Genomic DNA, 21,867 nt, shown 5'->3' with positions numbered 1-21,867 from the left:
AGGGACACGAAGAAAGGAGGTAGGAGCCATTTCAACCCTTGATGGGGGCTCTTCTGTAGCCCTGAGTCCATCCATTCTGGGCACGCTGGATCTTTAAAGACAGTCTCAGGGATTGTTCAGGAACCCGGAAAAGGGGTAGAGGAAAGGCTCGGAGAGGGATTCTGGCCACAAGGTGGCGCTCTTGCCCAGGGACGACCAGGTGGCCCTGAGACGGGGGTGGAGGGTGAGAAGCAGCTAGAACCACACGGGGGAAGGAGAGAGGGTAAGAGAGAGCGCTGTCTTTGTGGGGCTTCTAGTCAGGAGTTTGTCACTGAGCGGTAACCGGAGGGCCGAGCTTAAAGAACAAATCGCAAATTCTTCCACATCATTCTCAACCTCTGTTAGAAAGCCCTGCGATTCTGATTCCTGGGGTGCTGGGTTGGGGCTGGGTCAAGAGTGGACTTACACGGGGGCCATTGAGGGTAGAAGGGGGTGCGGGGCAGGACACTGCTCTTTTCAGGTTCACGCAGAGTGGTCCTAGTAGGTTAACCGCGCAGGAAGCGCTGTCTTTCGGGGCGGTGGGCGCCGAGCCCCGGAGGCGCTCTGGGGGCGGTGTCTCGGCCTCCCCCGCGGGCCCGGCCCCGAGGCGGGGCTGCCGGCGCAGCTGTGCGCCCCTCGCCGGCCCGCCCCTCTGGGTCGCTCCTTGCTCTGCTTGGTGCCCGGCTTTCTTCACGTGCAGTGATGACCACGTGTCCGAAATGAGCAGCTGCTTTCTGTACAACCACAGATCACTTCGGAGAACGGTGACTTTGGATCAAAAGGGGGAAACTATTTCAAAACAAAATGCTGCAAGCTGGTCTTTTTTTTTTCTCTCTCTCTCTCTCTCAATCTTTTTGGAGGGGAGGAGGATTTAAAAAACAAACAAAAATCTAAGTCGGTATCTTCTCACAACTGCAGCTGATTTCCTGTGTAAACGAAAACCATGTGATATTCCATAAATGCTTCCAGCTCTCAGTGACAGGAAATGAAAACCATCATGGAAAAAGGAAGCTTCAGAATGAATTCCCAGTGCAAGAGCATTACAGCGACATTTCAGCGGGACGGACGCTGGGCCGCCTGCACAGACCTGCGGGTCATTAGCGACAGCTAGTCGGGGCCTGGGCCGGGGAGGGCGCCCCTCAATGCTGCTCCTGCCGGAGAAATGGGGCGGCGGCGATCACACCCTCGGCGCTGCGCGGGCGGCTCAGGCTTTCAACGAGCGACGGGCTGGGAACAGGAGTCTTTTCTTCCTACGCGCCTCGCGGGGTCGGGTTGTGACCTCTCAACCGTATTCAGTCGGCGGGGGCATCCATATTCATGAAGGCTAATTAGCTCTGAAAGGCCGGCTGGCGGGCCCTCCCCGCCGCGCTGGGCGGGGGCGCTGGCCCCATCCCCCGCCCGGGCGCCCGGCCTCCGCAGCTGCTCCCGCGGCCCCGGGCGCGCACATGTGCGCAGGGAGCGCGGCGACCCCGCGGCGCGGGGACCGGGGGACGAGGGGAATTAGCCGCGTCATTTGTCGCCAGCCTAGCAACACGTGCTTGCTTATTCTGATACCTCCGCCCGGCCCCTGCGTTCTGCGGCCGCAGGTGGGAAAAGGGTGCTCCTTCTAAGGGGGATTTCAAGTTTGGGGTTTTACTGGGCCTTGCCGCTGGGAGGCTGGGGGACCAGGGTTCTGGCCCCGACCTGGCTGCTGGTGGGAGCGTGGGGAAGTCAACCCACCTCTCTAGGCTCTGCGTTTGCTCTGCTCTGACAGGAGGCTGTTGGACTGGAGAAAAGGTCATGTCCTTTCCACTTAGAGATAAGTCCCGGGAGACCTAGCCAGCGCCGTGTTTTTCCTAGCTCTGAGTATATTTAGGTTTCTCAGTTCGTGACAAGCCAGGAGGTGCCTGGTTTCCACGAGGTGGCAATCTGTGGGGTAACATTGTCTGCTTCTTACTGTATCAGTTAAGACCCTTCAGTTTTAGATTTTACAAACTCACGTGAACGAGCTTGAGTAAACTAGAGGAAAGTTAGTTTATGGATAGAGGGTTCACTCGTGGGCCCACAGCCTGGGATGCAGGCAGGCTCAGCAAGTTCGCCCTTCCTCCTTCTCTTCCCTTGTCTTCTCTGTTTCTGCTGCTTTATTTTTGTTAGCCAGCTGGCTTCCTCCCGGCCTACTTCTCAGTCTGCGGGGCCTAGAAGACCGTCCCACACAGCGACGATCGGTTTCCGTCTGCTGGGTTCAACGGACGGCCTGGCCTCGGGGCAGCCGCGCCTGAAACTGCGGTTCCACATTTTAGGCGCAGAACATGGGATTGGCCCAGCTCGGATCACGTGCCCAGGCCTTAGCCAATCAGCTGTGAGGGGAGGGTCAGTCATTGGTAGAGCCTGGCTGCCTCGGCTCGCTTGGTGGGTACCGGGCTCACGGGGTCAGCAGGCTAGACGTGCCGCAGGGTGTCGGCTGCGTAACCCTGCTGTGCAACCCCGACGCCTGCTTTCAGCTGGGCGCGAAGTAGTTTCCTCGGCCACAGCTCTCTGGGTGCTGACTCAGCCGCCTTCACCCTCTAACAAGGTAGAGCGGCAGGGTTCCCCACGCGGAGTGCGGGAGCATCAGGAGGAACAAGCCTGAGTGCCCTCAGCTCCTAGCAGGGCGCCAGGAGGACCACAGGCCCTGCCCTGACCGCAGAGGAGAGGCCGACTCTCCCTCGGAGAGACTTCTGTGGTTCTGTGGCCTGGTCCTGAGCGGGGAGGGTGCTTGCCGGGCGGGGCGCTGCCTCGCTCCCCTGTGCTGCGCTGGCGGAGAGGTCCAGGCAAGCCCCGCGCTGCCTGTTCTGAGCGCACAGAGGCTACGAGTCTCATCAGCAAGGCAGACCTCCTGACGGCGGATCAAGTCGGGGAGGGAAACGCTCAGAGCTCTTAGTCGTAAAAAATAAAATCTACTCTGGCCAGCTCAGCAGAAAATGGGTTTATTAAGTGTATTAGTCAGAATGGGCTAACCCTATAACAACCCCCAAATCAAAGTGGCTTAAAACCATAAGAGGCTTGTTTCTTGGTCACGGTCACAGTCCAGTGTGGGGATTCAAGGACGCAGACTCCTTTCTTCTAGCGGCTCCACCATCGTCTAGGGATTTTTGTCGTCTTCCGCTGTATCCTCTATACCCTGCTGAGAGATAAGGGCATGGAAGATTGTCCCAGAGGTTTTAGGGACCAAGCATGAAAGTCTGTCACTTCTGCCCACATTCCATTAGTTAGAACACAGTAATGTGGCCACGCCCAAGCACAAGGGAGGCTGGGCAAGGCATTCTAGCTCTGTGTGTCCAAGGACCCAGAGAAAATGGGTCTGGTGAGCATCTAGCCATTTTCTTAGGCAACATTAGGAAGCACACAGACTCACGGGCAGGTGGGAGTGAGAGCTGAGGCTGAACTTCCAGGAGCACACTCCAAACACAGCCACAAATGCAGTGAGTAGACATTAATGGTCTCTGCACCCAGAGACACTAAATGCCAGAAATCTTCTTGATTGCACATGCCACCTCTGCTGTCACTGAGGAAACTGCCAGCCCCAGGGCTTGCCTTGCAGTGTCTGGGAAACACCTGCCACCCTCAAAGCCGGATGTCACTGCCATCACCTAAAACACTTTGAAGAAAGTGTTGAGGCACTAGGCGGAAACCCCTGGCCCCCTTTTTTCTCTTCAGGTTTTTCACTTCCACATTCAAATCTTGAATAGGAGTATTTGAAGGTCCAGTCTTCATCCTTCCTGCACAGGAGGCTGGGAATTTGAGTCCTGACTTTTACTCAGGGAAGGCAGGACTCATTGTGAGCATTTCCTGTAATAAGGAGATAGCCAGCCACAGACAAGACAAATTTCCACCATTGGCCGTGAGCACGGAGGGAGACCGCCTGACAATTGCACTCTGGCGCGGCCTAGATAAAATGGTGTTGGGAGGAATTAGAAATTATTTTCAAGCAATTCCGAAAGCAAAAACTGGCAGAAACATAGGTTCTCGGAGTCAGAAGGAATGTTGGAGGGTACCTGTGTGGTCTCGGACTTAAGGCAAGAATCTTCTCTACCCAAACTGCCCCCTGGCCAGTCAGCCCCACTGAAATATTCACAGCACGGGGCTCAGCACTGCCTTGCAAGGCAGCCCTTTGGATTACTTCCTGTCCTTAGAAGCTTCTTTTTTTAAGTGAAGCAGACATCTGACTTTCTAGAACTTCTGCTATTGGCTCCAATTCCACCCTGGGGACCCACGCGGAACAAATCTGTCCTTGGTACGTGTGACAACTTTTATGTTCCACTATCCTCTGCTTTTTCTACTCTTCTCCAGGCTGAACATCCCTGCTTGTTCCCGCTCTGTTCCTCATTTGGTGATCTGCCTAAGAGAGACCTGTGGGCAGAAAGACACAACCCCACTGGCAGTGCTGTAAATTTCACTACTCCTTAAAGCTGTCTCTGAGAGGTGCGTCAACGTTGCGATTTGACTGAAGGGAAAATTGAGGCCCTGAGAAATCAGGCAATAGAAGAAATCCAGAGTCCAGATCAAGACTGGAACCCTGTCCCAAGTTCCATGGACTCAAGGGTCCATGTGCTGGTTCCCTGGGCCCACATGGATTCCCAAACCTGGGGAGGTCTGGCCTAGTGGTGGTCTGGTGGCCCCACTGTTGGGGCTGTCACACTGGCACCTTTCACAGATACTGCGAACAGTAGAAGATGCCATCGTGGACACATAGAAACAGGTCTTCCTGTAAGAGCCTCTGCGACACAACCCTGAATGTGCAAGTATGGTGACTTAAGGAAACAAAGACTTATTTACCCTGAATTTTTCTGTTAGGAAGAAAAAAAATTTTATGTTATCTTTCTGAAACCACCACCTGTCATCTCCGCTGTACTCGGCCTAATGGGGCCCCACAAGAAAGAAAGGAGCCCATTACATAGAGGAATCTCCGGTGATCGTGCCAAGCTGTGTGGAAATGACTGCTGGAATCAACAGATGGGGTATCAATGGATACCCCATTGTGGGTATTTCACAGGCTGCCTCCAGCATCCAGACCCTGGACTCAAATTATGGATCATTGCACAAATCCTGGATCCTCTGCTGTATCCATCTATTTTGTCCACTGTTTTCACAATTATAAAAGAAATGGATATTTATTGTAAAATGTCTGGAAAATACATGCATATATAAAGAAAAAATAAAAATGGCGGGGAATAACCACTGCTGACAATTTAGCGCCTTTCATCTGGGTTTTTACATTTATATTTGTGTATAATATTGTCATGCTCTCTCTATATATAGTTTCGTAGACTTTTTCTCGTTTTGTATTGTATCGTGAGCATTTTGCCGTATGGATTCCATGAGAATATGGCTTTAAGGCTGAATCACATTCCTTCTCTGACTCCATTGGGAAACACTGCGTATGCCAGGCACTGTTGTAGGCTTTTGGGATAATAGTAAAAAAGACAGCCAGCCCCCCACCCTCCTGGGACTCATCATCGGGTGGAGAGGCAGAAGTGAGGAAGCGGTCACTGCAGAGGTGTCGGGTGTGATGGAAAAGGACAGGCACCACACCAGCGTGCAACAGAGGGACCCAACACAGTGGATGGCGGGCAGGGGGGTGGCGAGGCTTCTCTGAGGAAGTCACGCTCTCGCAGAGCCCTGACAGTAAAGGCAGGAAGTGGTCGAATTCCTGAGGGAGGAGGTGGAAACTGCAGAAGTTGGCCGTTGACTGGATGTGAGCAAGGAACAAAGGATGACTTGAAGGTTTCTTGCTTGAGTGGTCCGGCAGATGGCCCCATGACCAACGCCTGTGCAGGAACTTAGGTTGTTTCCGTTTTTCCTTTTTTTTTGCTGTTAATGATGCTGCGATGAACATCCTCAAACAGAAGTCTGTGACTGCCTCTCTGTGTGTGTCCTCAGGATGAAGGAGTTGCTGGGCCATCTGGGATGACAGTTTTTAGGGATTTTGATGTACGTCACGTTCCAGAGAGGCATTCCTACCAATAACGAGGAGAGGCACCCTCACCACCAGCAGCAGTAACAGTAATGATAATAATGACGGTGGCAGGTGTGTGGAGTTCCCCAATGTGGGAGGCACTGCTCTAAGCTCGTCACATATTTTTACTTATGAAATTCTCACAACCACCACTCTGAAGTAGTGCCATTGTCCCCATATCACAGAGGAGCTGAAGGCGACACAGAGGTGAACTGACTTGTCCATGGTCACCCAGCAAGGGAGCTGTAGGGCTGACCCGTCACCTCAGGCAGGCTGACTCCACAGTCTGTCATTTCCATCCACAGAGTAGGAGTTTGTTTCATGTGGCCCATTTCATGTTGTTTTAAAATGTGTATTTCTTTGAACACAAGTAGATCTGAATTTTTTAATCTTTTTTCTTTTTTGTCATATTTTTGGACACGCATATTTGTATGTGTGTGGCGAGTGCTTGGTGTGTGTGTCATGTGGGGTGTGTGTTTAGGTAGCATGTAGTGTGTGTGTGTGAGTAGTGTGTGGTATATTCGTGTGTGAAAGGTGTGTGTGGATGTACGTGTGCCTGTGGGGAGTATCCATGTGTGTCTGTCCTTGTGGAATGTGTGTGGGTGTGATGTGTGTAGGTGTATGGGTGAGAGACTGTGTATGTGGGTGTGTGGTGTGTATGTATGTGTGTGAGAGAGGTGTGTGTGTGCCTGTGGGGAGTATGTGTGTGTGGAGTGGGGTGCCTGTATAGTGTGGGGGGGTGTGTGTTTGTGTATCTGTGTGCATTGCCCATTTTATGTCCACGAAGTCATGTGGCTCTGGAGTCATGTGGATCAGTGGAAACCAGAGGCAGTTAGGTTTCTGAGGTAGTTTCTTCCTCTGTAAAATGCGGACAACAGAACGGTCCTTTTTGTCGGCGTCTCCGAGGGGCGGGCAGGAGGCCGCGAGCCCTAGCCCGGCTCCCAGCGCGGCTGGCGCGCTCAAGGCAACACGTGGCCGTGGGGTCGCACGCGGTGGCTGCAGCTCCGAGACTCTGCGTGGGTGCTCGTCTGGCGCCCGTCTGACTGTGACTTTGAGGTTTCCTGTTGCACAGTGGGACGTGATGGACAGCTGGCGGCCGGGCCTGGGGGGCGCTCAGCTGCCCGGGCCTTCTTTATGGGGCAGAGAGGGAAAGGCGTGCGCCCTCCCAGTTAGAGCGCCTGATTTAAGCCCCTCATCCGGCGACAAGGAGCCTTTGTTCTTCCCCTTCTCTCTCCCTGTCCCGCCCACGGGGCAGCTTTCTCTCGCTGTGTGCCTTGAAGAGCCCCTCCTCGTTCTCTCTCCAGGCGTCTTCCTTCCTCTTTCCCGCCTACGGGTGTAAGGAGCATTTGCAAGTAAGAGGCTCTCCCCATCCTGAGGACTCTGCACATGCTGGGACACCAGCAGACAGTAGAGGATAGACAGTAGTCAGCGAAACCCACTCGGGACCAAGATCCCACCACCACAAGAGCTTCATTGTCCCCTGGAATACCCCTCAGCGCCGAGTCCCACGGGGGGCCTGGTAGAGCCGAGGAGGGACACGCGTGCCTGCATGGCCTCCTGGAACGTCCCCTCCTGAGCGATGACCTCCAGCAGGCGCGCCGGCTGCCTCCCACGGCCCTCGGGAGCCCGGCGTGGGCGCTGTCCCGAGGGGAAGCTCCTCCAGGAGGGCGCCAGCACTGCCCCCTCAGCTGGGGAGGGCCGAGGGCAACCCGGGCCCGAACAGAGTGCGGTTGAAAACCGAGTGAATCTTTTCATTTTACCAGAACCGGATGTATAAAAGTACCAGGAAGAAAGGAAGCCAAAGGTTAAAACAACAGACTACTGCCACCAGGAACAATGAAGTTTTATTGCCATGCTTGTCAAGGGCGGGGTTTACGAGCGAGAACTCTGTGCTAGACACGCTGCACAGGACAGGGGAGGAGGGGCGCCTCCCGCCGGGCGCAGGTGGCCCGGGTGAGTCAGCGCCACCGGGGCTTCCTCTGGGGCAGCTCTGGGCGCCTGCGCCCTCGGCGTGCATCATCCCTGCAGTTGGGAAGTTCATCTGTGCCTCGCTCCTCTGCCATCAGCCCTCCGTCATCTATGCCCAGAGTCCTGCCGTGTCTCAGTGCCCGGAGAGCGACCTTCAACGTCACAGTCCCCGGCAGCTATGCCGTCGGCTGGATGGCAATCTTAGGAACGTCAGACTGAGCCGTGTTGAGACCTGGGTGTTCACACTGATGTGTGAGTGTGCACATGATTCAGATAGAATCAGAGCATCACCTTCTCCTCTGCTGGGAACCCTCCCGGGACTTCCCGCCTCCCTTCCGGAGTCCCTCCCTCAGAGTAAAGACGGGAGGCCCTCCTGTGGGACCCCACAGCAGGGGGGCACCCCTCTGGCTCACTCCCTCTCTCCACACCAGCCCACGGACCACCTGGCTTCTCGGCCTGCCAGGCTCCCTGCTACCAGAGGCCTCTGTGCTTGCCATTCCTCCTCCCTGAATGCCATCTCCAGATATCCACATCTCCCCTCCTTTAAGTCTCTGCTCCAATGTCCCCTGATTAGCAGGTCCTCTCTGAGAATCCCATTTAAAACAGGAACTCCTCCCACCACACTCCCTACCCTCTTCCTGCCCTAATATTTCTGGAGAGTATTTCTCACCTTTTAGTGTACTATTTAATTTCCTCATGCTATTCACTGTCCCCTCTCCCCGGTATTGTAAGCTCCCGGAGAGAAGACGTTTCTTCTGTTTTATTCACGGCTGTAATCCTAGTGCCTGGAACAGTGCTTATTTGTTGAATGAATGAATCACAAGTGGGTTTTCTGTGTAGGACATTTCAAATAACGGGTTGGGTTTCTCTTTCCCCATCTGTGGCTATCTGGGTGTGCTCAGAGAATTCAATCTCATTTTAATATTAACCTGAGCTAAACAGAATTAAAAAGGCAGATATTATAGAAAAGAAATGCTAAAGACATTCCCAAATCAGACACGTTAATCTGTCTGTGACTCTCTCTTCCTCCATTAGCATGGGCAGTTGTAGTGGACATCCCTCAAGCATCGCTTCAGATCCTCTTGGCCCCACCTGGTGTTCCAGCCCCTGCTGCAGTGGCCAGTTCCATGCACCCACTGGCTTTGATGGGCACAACCTGACAATACCTTGCCTCAGGCTCCTGCAGTGTACCTACCTCTTGATTCCTGATTCTGGGCTTCTCCCACGCTTGCAGGAAATTGCTTGGCACTCACATATGGGCAACTTAGAAGCGTGGGGGACTTCACGCCCATGGGTCCATCCTCAGCCAATGGGGGACAGGAATTGATGGGTAAGGCCTTCTGCCTTTTATCTCCTGAGCAGACAGTTCTGAGACACCACTCCTAAATTCCTCAGAAGGTCTCTCAGAAAGGAGAACCAGTTGCCTGTAGGGTGGCCATGTGGTAAGTGGGTGCTGATAACATCTGATATACAATAGCATCATCATTACCCAGATTGTTGCCTGAGATGGATGGGGATGAGGAGCAGGTAGAAGGTCAAGTGTTGCGGTATGTGGCAGCTGTGGCATCTGATCAGTGTGGAGACAATGGGAATTGTAAGGCCTGTGCAGTTGGCCAGGTGTTGTGACCTAATAGGCTCAGGACCGCCAATGATCAACTCAAGGCACACTGTGAAAGGCAAAGGGCCTCTACGACAGCATTTCAGGAGACAGGTATCACCTGCAGGCCTCAGGGCAGATTGTGCTGAAAATCAGACTTGTGATCTAATTGTAAGATTGGCAGAACCACAAACAGTATGGCGTGCACAGCCTTGACAGGTCTCCAAGGTCAAATTCAGAGCGCTGACAGGAAAGGAGGACCCTGAGGTTTAAAATGGGAACATTTGGGTAGATAAGCCCCCAAATCTTGAACCTTGATTCCCCTGAATGTTCCAAGCACCCATGTTCTAGAGGTCTTCTTGCCTGGAGGCCTTGCAAGGGTCTTACCTGAAGCAGGTAGCTTGCCAGGTAACGCTTGTTACTCCTTTTCAAGATTCACCTCACCACATGTGCTGGTTAATTTTATGTGTCATCTTGACTGGGACATGGGGTGTCCAGATAGCTGGTTAAGTGTTATTTCTGAGCGTGTCTGGGAGGGTGTTTCTAGAAGAGATTAGTGAGCTGAATAAAGCAGATGGTCCTCTCCAACATGGGTGGGCACCCTCCAATCAGTTGAGGGCCTGAATGGAACAAAAAGGCAGAAGGCTGAATTGGCTCCTGCCTGCCTGACTGGAGCGTTGATCTCCTCCCGCCCTCAGCACTCCTTTTCTTTCGGGAGGATAATTAACGCTAGTCTCAGCCTAGCTGAAGTGCGGAAGCACAGTCCCTGCTTCAGGAGAAGAAGGCCTACCTACCCGAAGGAATTCAGAATCTGGCAGGCGCTGGGGGGACACGGGTGCAAGGAGCTCTTGATGGCATTGGGCTGGGTGGGTTGAATAAGTGGCTTAAAGAGAAGAGAACTTATTGTCTTGGGGGTATCACTCTTGACTTGGGGTTCAATTTCTGGCAAAGACACCTGGAGCCAGTCCTCATAGTGCCAAGAAGGCTGCTTGAAGCTTGGGCATAAGGGTAGACTTTAGTAAATGAGGTGAAGACACTGGAGCTGCCCTTGCATAACATCGAGAAAGAGATTGGAAAGCTCGGGGACATTGACCAGGTAGCTGTGACGGTGACGTATGCAGTGCAAGGGGAGGGGGTCTTCTGGCACCTCATCCGAAAACACTAAAAATATTCTTGCTTATAGGGTGCTCCCATGTCCTCACATCCTGAGGACGGGAATATAAGAAAAGCTGCATGGGCCCAGGAGGTACAAGGTGAGCTTCCTGAATCATTATTAAACAGGATACCTCAACCCTGAACCCTCCACATCACAGGTGGCTTTTTCAACATCGTGTGTGATGCTGTGTATGTCCCGTTGCATCATTTCAGTGAAAGTAAGGGAAAGCATATGATGCCCTGGCCAATGGAACCAAAAATTCATGACAGGATACAGCAATGCTAGAAAGGGCTGCAAAGGGCTCAGTGAATCAACGCAGTGTGATCAGAGCCCAAACTCACCCCCTCGACAGACAGGAGACGTGGAACCTGGTGAGTCATCAGCCCAGAGAGAGGTTCCTTCTATGGCCTTGCTGTCCCCTCCTACTAGCTGGGCTTCTTTGTCTTAGAGTCCATAATTAGCTAGAGAGGGGCTTCTTAGAGCCAAGCAGGGCTATTATATATCAGGTTTTCTCATTTAAGAATTTGCCACCTGGGGGCTTGCCCCGTGGCCGAGTGGTTAAGTTCACACGCTCTGCTGCAGGCAGCCCAGTGTTTCGTTGGTTTGAATCCTGGGCGCAGACATGGCACTGCTCATCAAACTACGCTGAGGCAGCGTCCCACATGCCACAACTAGAAGGACCCACAACGAAGAATATACAACTATGTACTGGGGGGCTTTGGGGAGAAAAAGGAAAAAAATTTTAAAAACCTTAAAAAAAAAAGAATTTGCAACCTGTGTTTGACTCCTTGCCCATCTTTTCCCATCCCATTAGACACCCAGCCCATCAACTGGGGGTGACCTCTCTGGAGGCCTTGCCAGATTCAGTGAGGGATCTCACATGGCTGCTGTGGGGTAGGCCTGCTGGCAGAGGGAGGTTGGACGATTCACACCTACTGTGTGCAGGCACTGTACGTGGGGCCCTGTGGGAGCAGGACAGACATGAGATGCAGGCTGCAGGGCGGCACAGCAACTGCTGGATCCACCTTCCCCTTCCTTGCTCTCAGTCGGTTGTGTCCTCAAGAGAAAAGTAAGCCAGTGAGCATCTCTCTGACGACACACGTCCGAAACTGCTTCCCTGCGCCCCACCTGCCAAGACAAACGCCGCCCGTCCACAACCTGCGCGGGGCTGGCCGTGAGTGCTGTTCATTTACCATATTGCTGGAGACAGAGGCCAAATGTGCTAACTGAACGTATGCTAATGACTCAGAGGGAAAAATCCATATTGCAAATCACCTTACTCCATTTGGCTTTACAAGAGCTATTTATTCCATGGGAACCGCACCGTGTTCATCATTTTCATTCTCCTGGAAGCAGCGTGAGACGGCACACAGATGAATTAGGGAATTTTCCCTCCTTCTCAGTTTAAAAAGAGGGTAGGTGAGAATGTGTAGACACTAGAATCATGTTAAAATAATTGATTCCAGCGGCGGCTTTGCTCATTACGTCCTAATACGCTTCACATTTGGTAACATTAAGCGGTGGTCCGCCTCCGTGAGACGGGAGAAGAAGGTCATCTGTGACCTGGTCTGTGAAAGGTCCCAGTATATCCTCAGGGTGCTCAGGCCTCTGCTGGGAGCTGGGGGAGACGGAGAAATCAGAGCAGGAGGGGTTTCTGCCCGCAGGGGCAATCATCAATAATGCAACAAAGCGTAACTGAACGTCCCCTAGAAATTCAGATGACAGGGTAATTACCTGCCTCTCGGAGACGCAGGGAAGAGGGGTGCCCAGCCTGCCTGCCTCTTTTGTGCCATCTTTTTCATTCTCTCTTTTTTTTTTTTGGTCCTCTTATTGGATGAACTCCACTGCCCTGTCTTGAAGTTCACTAATCTTTCTTTCGCTTGATCTAGTTCAACCCCGCTATTGATTTTTTCAGTTCAGCTACTGTATTCTTCAACTCTGTGATTTCTGTTGGATACTTTTTAATGTTTTCTATCTCTTTGTTGATATTCTCACTTTGTTCATGCACTGCTCTCCTGACCTCAGTGAGCATCTTTATGACTGTAATTTTGAAGTCTACTATTGGGTAAATCACTTAGAGCCATTTCATTAAGATCGGTTTCTGGAAATTTATCTTGTTCTTTCGCTTGGACCATATTTCCTTGTTTCTTCGTTTTCCTTGACTCTCTGTGCTGGTTTCTGTGTAGTTGATAGAACAGCCACCTTTCCCAGCATTAGCGGGCTGGTCTCATGTAGGAGATGAACCTGGTTAAGCAGCCCAACCTGAGCTCCTGGTTGCCTCTCAAACCTTTGTTTTTTTTTTTTTTTTAAAGATTGGCACCTAGCTAACAAGTGTTGCCAATCTATTTTTTTTCTTTCTGCTTTTTCTCCCCAAATCCCCCCAGTACATAGCTGTATATCATAGTTGCAGGTCCTTCTAGTTGTGGCATGTGGGACACCGCCTCAACGTGGCCTGATGAGCGGTGCCATGTCTGCACCCAGGATCCGAGCCAGCGAAACCCTGGGCCGCCACAGCGGAGCACATGAACTTAACCACTCGGCCACGGGGCCGGCCCCTCAAAGCTTTGCAATTGTCCACGTTGTCTTCTTTGTTTTTAGTGGCTCCTAGTAGTTGAGACTGTGCCAAGATCTGTCAGTGTCCCAAAGGGGAGGATCAGTCACCAACTAGAAGCAGGCTGATTAGAAGACCCTCAGGCAGCAGCTAGGAAAGGACGCAGTTAAACCCCTTCCAGGGAGAATCTGGGAGACAGACATTTTCGCCTGCTCCCTCTATGTTGAGCCTGGGTGTATAACCACACAGAGTGTTACTGTGTCCATTTAAAAACTGCTTCTTTGTTTTCTAGAGTCTCATGCGATTCATGAATGCAGGTCCCATTGGCTATCAGAGCTAGGTGATTTAGGGACCTGTCTCTTGGGCGGCAGCCTTAAAAGTTGGGGCACTAGATGTGTGGGCCAGGCGCTTTGATCCTCCGGGAGAAGCTGGGAATGGGAGGTTCCCTCCCAACTGTGTGGTGGTGTGACAGAGGTGGTGTTTATACAGAAAGAGTGTCTCAGCCTTTCCTACTTATGTCAATATGGGTATTTTCTCAGTCGCCTGATGTATGGGAGCCACTCAACTAGTCTATGGATTTCTCTCAGAGGGAGAACTCTCTCTGTGTGGAGCTGTGTATTTGGTGCATCCATGGGAAGAGGGAAATTCTGGAGCCTTCTGTGTCGCCATCTTGGTCTGGAGTCCCACAAATCTTCCTTTACAGCAAGTTAGCAGTCTCTCTCCTCCCCCCTCTCTCATTCACACAGCTACCAGCACCATCTTCCCTAAGCACAGGTTAAAGCAGAGTGTTCTCTATCTGGTTGCCATTGTCCATAGAAAGCCCTGCAGCCTTCAAGGCCTCTCAGCATCAGGAGGCAGGGAGCCCCTCTCTTCCTCAAACATACCAGGCATTTTCATGCCATGCGCTGTATTTATGCTGACCCTTCAGCCCAGAACGTCGTCTTCTCTGGTTAAAAAATCACACCCAAGACCTAAATGAAATTGAACCTCCGTGAAGGTGTCCCCAGTTCTCCTGGTTGGACTTGATCACACTTTCCTATTTGATCCCACAGCATCTATCTGGTGCCTCCATTTATAGCATTTATTTCATTTTGCTCTCTGTATTTGTTTATATTCCTTTGACTATAATATGTGCTTCTTAATGGCAGAAGTCATTTCTTTACATCCTTTGGATATTTATTGGTATCACTTTGTGCAAGTCATGGAACTCAGTATTATGAGAGATGCACATTTAATAAGATGTAGACCTTTACTTTAAGAAGTTTGAAGAGCACATTCTCAACATGTACGCTAGAAAGAGATCTAATCTTTAAATATAATAAGACCTCTTACAAATCAATAAGAAAAGAGGCAAGGTCCCTGTAGGAAACAAGGTAATTTCAGATGCTGCTGGTGAAAATATTCACTGTGACCACTTTTCTGGAGGTCAGTTGGGTAATACACATTAAAAATATGCACAAACTTTCATTCAATAATTCCACACTAAGGAGCTTTGCCTAAGGAAGCAATTAGGATGTGCACAAAGATTAAATACCATTTTACTTACATCATTATGTTAAAGACAGGTGATTTATAACATTAAAAAATGGAACCAGCACATCCATAGAATAGAATATTCCGCAAAAATAAAAATCACGTTTTTAAAAAGTATGTAATGGCACAGGAAATGTTTAGGATAAAATATGACAAAGGAGAATACACACAAAAACCCACTTTGATACTAAATGTATCACTAAGAAGTATTTTAGGTATCAACAAGAGGTATTTTAGATTATTTTTATTGTATTTTCCTTGAAATTTTCAATAATGATTATATACTTATTTTAAAATCAGAAAAAAAAATTTTAAAGAAAAATATTAAGGAGAGCTAAGGCAAATACAGAAAATTCCAGGGCTGGGATTCGGCCAGTACACACCAGTACACTCCAGTATGTCCCAGTGCAGCCACAATGGCCAGTGGGCATTTGATTGGTTGGGGTCCTAACATACTGCCATTGAATATATTTAATATCACCCGTGCAAATAACTATGGTCAAAGGCAGAAAACGACTAGTTTTGTAAAGCCCAAATAAAGTGTTTTAAAAAATGACATTCAATGAAAAGAATTGCTTGAAAACCGTTAAGAAAGGAAATGAGATGGACCATCATACTCTATAGACTTTTAGAGTCACTGAGCTTGAAAGCTGGGAAGAGTCTTAAAGATCAGCAACATCACAGAACAAGAAGATAAGGTTCAGAAGTTTTCACCCACTCACCCAAGGTCCAAGAGATAGGGTGGTTTGCGGGTTGAACTGCGTCCCCCTCCCCCCGCCAAAATCCATATGCTGAAGTTTTAACCCCCAGTTCCACAGAATATGACCTTATTTGAAAATAGGGTCATCATCGTAGGGTGGGCCCTAATCCCACGCAACTTGTGCCCTTATAAAAAGGGGGAATTTGGGCACAGCCAGGCACACGGAGAGCACCACACGAACAGGAAGGCGGAGATCCTGGTGATGCTTCTCTAAGCGAGGGATTATAGCCAAGGATTGTCCAGAGATAGCCGGAAAACCAGCAGGAGCTGGAGGAGAGGCCTGAGACAGATTCTGCCTCTCAGCCCTCGGAAGGCGCCAACGCTGTCGACACCTTGATATTGGACTCTGGCATCCAGAAGTGTGAGACAATGACTTTTGTTGTTTAACCTGCTCAGCTTGTGGTCCTTTGTTACAGCAGCCCGAGCAAACTACTCCAGGTGGGAAGCAGAACCGGCACTCAGATGTGCTGACTCCCAGCCCAGGGCTGAGGCCTTTGAACATGTTGCACGTGTCTCGTAGAACTTTCAAACTCAGTGAGCTCTTGGACCCTCTCTGCACGGAGGTTCTTGTGATCTTCATGCTCAGGACACAACTTGCTTTGAATTCCAAGCCAAGTTGAGATTGGAATGGGACTGGAATCGAAGGACCGTGAGGAGCTTCCGCCCCCAGGTTACACATGTGCATGGAAACGGGCGCTGCAGACCCCTTGTCTTTGTGGGAGGCCTGACAGGCTGGCAGAACCTGGGCTGTGTGACACGGACTATAAGGAACTCTTGTTGCCCTTAAGGGCAGGATTTCCTGCTTAAGACTAACATGTCAAGTTTGTGACCAGCACCTTCACGCAAGCATTTGGCTACTCATTTTGCATTCTGCCTCTGGGCCCAGATGTCTGAGGCTGGAACACTGGGTCCGGGACTTTTAATTCAATCCAGATGGTATACTGAGTCCTCTTACCATCAGGACAAAGAGGAGCTATAAGGACGGTGTCTGGCTTGATAGAGTTTACCATCTGTGTACAAAGCAAGACTTACTCCCAGGAGGACGGACTACAGCGATCCACCATGTGTGGGTCTCACCACCCATGAAATACACAGAGGATGAGACGTCTGGAAGTGTGAGGTGATGTCACCATCAACAAACGACAGAGGTCTCCTGCCCCTGTCTGGCCTCACAATATTGTGTTCTGTGCTCAAACCACCCAGAACTCAGAAGCAACTGGACACTCAAAAGGTCAGGGCAGTGGATGAGGTTTGTGTCTGAAGGCCACATTGGAATTCAAACTCAAGGATAAAACATAACAAAGGCAGCAGATAAGCCCCTAGGACTCAGTTTCTTTAACTTGAAGTTAGGGAGGCAGATGAGGGATGAGTGGGTATCTGGAGCTCTAGGGTTCCAGGCCCTGGGCTGACCCTGGCAGGCCCGGTCCCCACCCAGGCAGGACTCCTGGAGCCTCTCGGCCAACCCTCCGCCCCCGCCTGAATCATCCAGAGAACCAGCCTTCCCGCCCAGCCAGGACTCACACTGACTGCTTCATGACCCACAGAACCTCTGGAAATGGAGTATTTCTACACAGCAGCTTTAAACACAAACAATAGACTCTTCTGGAAACCACTGCCTCAAGCTGTATGAGGCAAAAGAAAAAAACAAAAAAAAGGAACAACCCGCAAATTAAAGTCCACAATACGTTTTGTACATAGTTTGTGGTTTTATAGTGACTTTAATCTTTTTCCCCCCTACACTCCTCCAAAGATTTGAGCATCCACTGAGCCAACACACAGTTGCACTTCTAAGCAACAAACTTGTAAAACCAGACTCTGGCCCGTGTCCATAACAGCTTTGTAACATCTCCAAGAGCAAAGGGTGACATGGTATCTTGAAAGAGATCCAAGTAACCATCACTGTGTTTTGTATCAAAGAGAGGCTTTATTAAAGTCTTACCATGATAAATCAGGCTGGCTGGCTGCTGTGTTTCCCTTCCTATCTCCATATCCCAGGTTGACACAATCGAGTCCAATAGTCCTAGAGGTGAGTTGTGTCCACCCAGCATCTCCCCCGGAGCTAAATCCTCGGGCTGCATTGTCACAGGCTGGGGCGGGTGGCACGGAGGGGACCAGTGGCTGTGACGGTGGAGATGGAGATGAGCATTCTACAGCACCCTACAGCTTGGCACATGGACTTCATGACCCCAGCATTTACTGGATCTGTCCAGCCCCTGACCCAGGCTTTCAGCATGTGGGTAACCCATACCTGATGGGACAAGCCATTGTTTGTTTGTTTTTTTCAAGGTCTCAATTTCAAACAAAGATGAGAATTGTGTTTCCAGGCCTGGTCTTCATGCGCTCTCTTTTCTGGGGGCAGCCTGAGAACCATGGGCTAGGACAGCCTAGCAAAAGAACCTATTGGACAAGGAAACATGGAGTTAACCTAATTACTTAGTATTATAATGTAATCTAAGAGTGTTAACATTTCAGTAGGTGTGAAAACTTGAAGTTTGCATTGAGTTCATCTGTGGGTACCACAGTGATGGAGCCTGGCTTTGGAGTCAGAGGGCCTGGGTCTGAGCCCTGACTTGTCAGCTGGCCATCCTCACAGCACGCTGGCATGGGGCTCCCTCATGGGGCAGCTGTGAGGGTCTGGCCACTGCACCGGGCTGTGGAAGCCTTCGTCTGAGGTTTTACAGTCACCCCAAGCTCCTCCTACCAGGACCTTTGGGAGTTTTATTTCCATGTGTCTGTCACCCTGAAAGGCCCAGGATATGGGTTTGGGCTCTCCAACCCCCCCAAGGCATCTGAGCAAAAACACAGCACAGTTACGCCCTGGAGCGGATCCCAGCGAAGCGGCACCACTTCTAATGTCCCTGACCTGAGCTGGAGCCTGCCGAGAAATTGGAAACAGGTGTTTGCAAAGTGATTCCTCACCCCAGGGAGGTTCTCAGTGGCAGACAGAGGCCCCATCACTGCAGTGCCTCTGCCAGGTGCATGCGACAGATGGGCTGGAGCCACCAGCTAGGTATGCAGGGGGCAGAAGTCCAGTCCCCACCTTCAGCCAGCGGGAGACACACTGGGCAGAGGGAGAGCTGGGATGTCGTGGTGGGGCAGGCAGAGTGCCCCTCGCATCCTCCCTCTCCCAACAGGAGCAGGTGGAAATCCTCACGCTGGAGTCAACGAGCCATCTCCAGAAGGGGTCCCAGGTTAAACACACATTTGGAGGTGGCAAGTCTGGATGCCAAAGACTCATGAGAATCTGAAAGCGGGCAAGTTTGCCAGCAAAGAGTGGCCGCTGGGTACGAAGAGGGGAAGCACCTTTGTCTGCCCTGGGACACGTTTGTATGGGCTGGAGCCCTCCCAGCAGGGCACAGGCCCAGCCTTGAGAGTGCAGCTGCTCGCTCAGGGGGCAGGCCCTTGGGGCACAGCAGCTCCTCTACCCAGGCCGACTGCCATGTCTGGCACTGGGAAGAGGGAAGCATAGGCTCTGGCTTTGATTCTTGGAGAGTGAGTCTGTGATTCTCAAGGACAGTCCTGCCAGCAGTGACTGTGCCAGATCAGCCTGTCCTTTGGGTACCAGGTATCCTGGGGCCAGGAAGCCAAGAGGCCAGACCCCGATCATTGATAGGCCCTATGGTCAGCTGGTACCACACTGACTTGGCTGCAGCTTCTGGGGACCCACAGACACCCGCCATCCCAGCCCAGCTTGCCCCCGTGGAGCACAGTCCTACAGGTGACATCCAAGGACACTGAGGTCAGCGAGGCAGTCTCGTGGTCCTTGTGACTAGAGATGCCTAATTGGCTCTGAGTCATTTGCAGCACCAGCATGCAAACAACAGGAGAGAGGGAGGAATTCCAAAGTGGGGGGGGTGAACAGGAGGAACGATCTGGAAGGCAGGGCAACAGTCCCAGAGCCAAAGAAAGAGGTTTCTAGAGGGGAGGGAATTGCATGCTGCAAGGAGGTACAATCTGATGAAGACTGTGATGAAGCCACAGAACTGGATGACCAGGAGGTCCTCATGGCCCGAGGGACTGAAGCCACACTGCAGGCACTGAGGGGAAAGGGAGGCCAGGACAAGGCGAGGAACTGCCCAGCCTCAGGGGTCGAGAGAGGCCAGCCCTGCAAGCAGCCCTGAGTCCCTGGTGAGAAACAGTTTCCTTCTCGATTCATCCATCCCCATTTGGGGACGTCACAGAGAGCCCTGCCTCACGCTCCGGTGTCGCCAGCATCTCTTCCACACTGGCTCATCTTCCTTCTGACAGTAGAGGGCAGGCCCCAGGCTACAGCTTCCTCTGGCCACAGCTAAATCTGGTGATAGTTGTTTTGCTTTCATTGCATTTGTTATGGTTATCTTCTATGTCTGACAAATGATAGTGCTTTTTCCATTTAGTGTCGTAATAGGAAATTTCCTTATAAACTAATTTATTGAAGTAAAACTGTGAATCCATCTAAGGGAAAAAGATTGAGCGAATACAGACTACAGGTGGTATGTGGAAATGGCAAAAATCATTAGGATAGTACACGGTGGTGCCAGGACGTGGCACGAATCATGGTCCACGACGGCGTGAAGTCGGCAAAGGCCCTGGGGAGGGAGAGGCCTGGAGTCGAAGTCCCAAGGGTGGGCGCGGCTCCTCCCAGAGAGGCCATGGCAGAGGCCACGTTCCTCTGGCCTCCACAGCTTCTTGTGACAACTGAACAGGAGGACAGCCTGTGCCAAATGGCCGGCAGAACGACCAGCCCGCATCAGGTCCTCAGTCCATGTCATTCACAATCTGAATTTACACCACTCGTCGGGGTTTCCAGCAGCTGCCCGTTGATAACAGGATCCAATTGACAACATGAAGTGAAGTAATGCAAATGCCAATATTGCGGCCACTTGTCCTGGTCCCCTGGTCCCAGGGACACCTGTCTGGATGGCACTAGTCCCTGGGCACGTTCATGGACGTCCTGGTTTGGTGAACTCCCTCTCAGTTCTCAAGCTGTTTGGAAATGAACAACAGAAGAGCAGTTGTTGCTATGGCATTTCCATACGCATGGAAAACCTGGTCACCCGCTTCCCTGGGGACGGGCAGAGGGGAGCCTGCGATTTCACCAAACAGAACCAACACCGTACCTAACACCGTGCAGATGCAAACAGAACGAGGCCAGGGCTGTCTGCTCTCCTCCCTCTCGACCCCATAAGAAAATAGAACACACACGTGGGGAGTGTAAACGCACGTGTGCTGTTACCAAGTAGTCTGCATTCCAATTAAGGAGGAAAATCTAATGCTGTTGGGGTCTGGTATTGAAAAATGTATGAGGTTCTGAAGACAAGATGTTCATCATTCATTTTCTCCCTCATTTCCCCCAGGAGCAGGCAGTCACTGGTTGCTGCCCCGTGTTCCCTCTGCAGAGTCCTCGTGTCTCCACCAGAGAAGAAAAATGGTTAAAACAACAGGTGGCCTGTGGGATTTGCCTTTAATTAGTCTAGGAGGCAGGAGTTAACTTACAATTGGACCAAGACTAAAGCTGGGGTTCAGGTGAATCCACATTACGCCAGCCCTCCCTCCTTTCTGACTGGCCTTCTGGTTTCTGCTCTCTTCTCTCGCGACCTCTCCCTTTTCACCTTCAATTTGAGAGCGGTTTCTCTCAGAAACCTTAGAAATATGAATACAGGGCCAATATTTGGTTGCTTCTGGATCATTCTCCAAGCCTGGTCCTGGGAAGTCGTGGCCAGCGCCCTGGTCCTTCTTAACCCCGCCCACGACCACAATCCCCAGGAGGGCAGGGGCCTGGCAGCACCAAGTCCACTGCCTTGCTGGGCCAGGAGAGGGCCCTCGGGGCTGCATGGCAAGACTTTCCAAACTGAACACTTTAAATGTGTGCAGTTTATTGTGTTAATGATGTAATTGTACTTTAATAAAGTTGCGAGGGGGAGGGGGCGAGGGAGGGGGAGAAAAGGAGGAAGAGGACAAGAACGGAGCTCCTGCTCCCTTCAGTTGGCTGAGCAGCCTGGGGGACGTGGACTGCCAACCCCCCCTCCCCAATGTGACCCAGACCTGATAACACTCATTAGATGGACAGATTGCATAGGCCGGAGGAGCTGGGGGTGTGAGCAAGAGGCCTGGGCTCCGGAGTTCGACTGGATTTCATTCCAGCTCATTCGCTTGTTAGTGGGCAAATTTCTCTGTCTCTCTCTCTCTCTCTGCCTCTCTCTGAGCATCACCCCCTCACACAGAGGTACTCAATAAATCTAAACTCCCACTGCCACCCAGCCATGGAGCAAAGGCCCAGCTGGCGGCTTTGTTCTCCGATGCTCACAGGCTCTAGGAGGGGAATGGCTGA

General features: G+C 51.4%; 1 long non-coding RNA gene across 1 annotated transcript; it reads left to right on the top strand.

The window, feature by feature from the left end:
• Positions 1-1,388: 1,388 nt before the first annotated feature.
• On the top strand, positions 1,389-5,211 carry LOC103550662 (uncharacterized). Its single transcript, XR_011535124.1, has 2 exons — positions 1,389-1,604; positions 4,327-5,211. It is a non-coding gene; the product is annotated as an uncharacterized lncRNA (long non-coding RNA).
• The last annotated feature ends 16,656 nt before the right edge of the window (positions 5,212-21,867 follow it).

This window comes from Equus przewalskii, chromosome 30, assembly GCF_037783145.1.
Source record: "Equus przewalskii isolate Varuska chromosome 30, EquPr2, whole genome shotgun sequence".
NCBI lineage: Eukaryota > Metazoa > Chordata > Mammalia > Perissodactyla > Equidae > Equus > Equus przewalskii.
The sequence above is the reverse complement of the archived record's forward strand: the minus strand, read 5'-3'. Positions and strand labels throughout refer to the sequence as shown.